Source organism: Cynoglossus semilaevis, chromosome W, assembly GCF_000523025.1.
Source record: "Cynoglossus semilaevis isolate Cse_v1.0 chromosome W, Cse_v1.0, whole genome shotgun sequence".
In the NCBI taxonomy this organism is placed as follows: Eukaryota; Metazoa; Chordata; class Actinopteri; order Pleuronectiformes; family Cynoglossidae; genus Cynoglossus; species Cynoglossus semilaevis.
Window position 1 is genome coordinate 16,240,853 of NC_024327.1, and position 2,842 is coordinate 16,243,694.

Consider the following 2,842-nt stretch of genomic DNA (forward strand, 5'->3'; position numbering starts at 1 on the left):
AACAAGCTGGACAATGTGGTTTATGCCATTCAGTGCAGTGAGGAGTGTACTGACATGTACATTGGTGAGACTAAACAACCGCTACACAGGCGCATGGCCCAACACAGGAGGGCCAACTCCTCAGGACAGGACTCAGCTCTTCACATACACTTCAAGGACAAAACACAGTCCTTTGAGGACAACAATGTGCACATTCTGGCCAGATAAGACAGATGGTTTGAGAGAGGGGTAAAAGAAGCCATTTTTGTCAACCTGGAAAAACCATCACTCAACAGAGGAGGTGGACTCAGACACAACCTATCACCCACATACAAAGCACTTTTAGGAACAATACCCAAAAGAGGCAGGTGACCGAAACCGTTCTGATGGGGACCACAACGACCCATCAGACTCTCAACACTTTCACAGTTAACCCCATGGCCCCACCCAACAGGGTGGAGCTATAGTAGCGTTATTCTTTCACACCAAGAGTATTTATTTGTTGTACTCCCCACCACCAGTTAGAACTAAAGAAGCCTCTTGGATGAGAGGTGAAACGTCTTCTTTTAGAAAATCCACGTCCAGTTGCCTAACAGAATTTTTTAAACTTGACCATGACCTGGATGACTGAGAATCTTCATGTTATTACAAGCCGACTTCATTAAAGCGTTAAAAAAGATATTTTGACAAACAACTTTACAAGTTCGGAGAATTTATTTAAAAATCACAAACAACCTGCATATTTTTGTATAATTTTGATTTACACTTTTAGTAGAACCATGCTTTAGCATAAATCTATGTTGGTACAGTAGGATTAGGGCTACCACCAGAGATATACGCTAAAATTAACAGGAAATATTCACTTTCAGCGGTCCCCTACAGTGGTCTTCCACAGAGTGAAAGTTTCTGCTAGACGACTATTCTGGTGCAACCTTTTCTACTACCACATTTAGGAGACAAGGGTTATGTTGATCCAAACCAGTGACCAACTTTATAGAAAATAAGAATCTTTAACTGGACATAAATCCCCTGATGTCATCAAAAAATGGAGGATTGAACTCAGATTGCCAGCCACAATACTTAAGTCTAATTTTATATGACTTAATGTATAAATTCACTTTTTAAATTCATGAAACAGTACAAAAAATATGGCATATTCCCTCCTCCCTTGTAAAAATACACCATTGGCTGGTAGTGTAGCAAAAAACAGATAAACAAACAAGTAAAAACAACTGCATACAGAATTGGTTTTTGAGACAAAGTAGAAATTAGAGAACTTGAAATGAAGTGTAATACCACATATTGCCTGAAGCTGCAACGGTTCTGTGCAAATGTTAATTGTGTTCACATTCATTGGCCAGTCAGAGTATCACAATGTTAGTATGTCATCGCCTTTATTATCATCATCATCACTCATCTTTGATCTTGGCCACGGCTGCAAAGAGTGAGAGTAGTATGATGAAGGCAACTGAGGTGAGGATGAAACAGGTTTCGGCTCCAGCCAACTAATAAACAAAAAAGTAATACCATACATCAAAAATACATACAAGGTGTTTTTTTCACATTTAATTTTTGTATTTGAATATGTCAAAACAATGCATCCATACCAGTGGAGGATAAAACTGGTCCCAGAGCTCAAGCTAATCTCACAGTCCCTTTCTGAGCCGCTGAGCCTGGAGACAAAGGTGAAAATACAACTGGCCAGATTAGATACACATTAAAAATATTACAATACAATTAAAAGTATGCTTATCCTAATAAACGGAATATTGCAAGAATAGTTCAGTGATTAAAAATACAATCCAATTATTTAGTTTATTTAGGAAATTATTTAAATAATTAACTACTTATTAGGGCCTAAAAAAGATAAATTATTTGTTAGTGATTTGGTTTAAACAATTGTAACTATTGTTTGAGTGATCAACTAATTACTTTTTAGTTATTACTTGGTTCTAATTACTTTTTCAAAGTAACGTGCCCAACGCTGCTTATAATATTCACCTTAACACTACCATATTTCTGAATTAACTATACCATAAAACAACTTAAATTGCCCCCCAAAAAAACCTGCACATTCACCATACCTTTAACAAACTGTACCTTCAAACTAACCTTATCTAACCTAAAGCTACAACTTAAATAAAGATAGATAAGACAACTCTAACAAAGGTCCAAACCTCGACTGATCTACAACCACAGCCCAGGTGGATGAGGTCATTTCAAGTTAATAATAATACATCAAGAAAAAAAGAGTCCTTAGTCAGAGTCTGATCACATCAGCACTTTGTTATTGAACATCCAGAGTTTGATTATGGTGAATATACACTTCAGATAATGTGATAATCTGACCAGAGAGGTGAGGATGGTGGGGGGAGGGGCGGGGGGTCAGGAGGCAGAGGAAGAGGAGCAGCGTTACTAACAGTGAATTTGGTGTAGATACAGGCATAAACAAAGAAAAAAACCCACAACGGAAAACCTTAATTTCTGACACTATTAAATTGCATTTATATAAGTCAAATAGACCTCTTTATCCTCTCTCTGCCTTTATCTCCACTAAGACATCACCTCCTTGGAGAACTAATTAGTTCAATCTTCAGAGAACATTTACAGCAGTGAAAACGCATTTTGTCAACCACATGATGCAGAGTGAACGGGCTAAAAACAGGCTCGCACCACCAGTTTTGTCCCTAGCAGTAGAGGTCACCGTCAGTAGTTGCATTACCGCCATCTACCCGATTACTAGATTAGAAGCCAATCAGGGTCAGCTCTGCTGTGGACGCGCAGGATACCGCCTTTGTTGAAGCTCAGCTGACCGCGCTAAGTGACCACATGGTAGTCTCACTTCACTGAGGAGAAATAAGAA

General features: G+C 38.5%; 1 protein-coding gene and 1 long non-coding RNA gene across 2 annotated transcripts in view; both read right to left on the minus strand.

The window, feature by feature from the left end:
* Positions 1 to 2,842, minus strand: part of LOC103397289 (calmodulin-regulated spectrin-associated protein 1-B-like) — a 411,725-nt gene that overhangs the window by 329,809 nt on the left and 79,074 nt on the right. The gene's annotated exons all lie outside the window — the stretch shown is intronic.
* On the minus strand, positions 692 to 2,820 carry LOC112486359 (uncharacterized). The gene is made up of 3 exons (XR_003048781.1): positions 2,653 to 2,820; positions 1,587 to 1,652; positions 692 to 1,484 (listed from the first exon to the last, which is right to left on the minus strand). It is a non-coding gene; the product is annotated as an uncharacterized LOC112486359 (long non-coding RNA).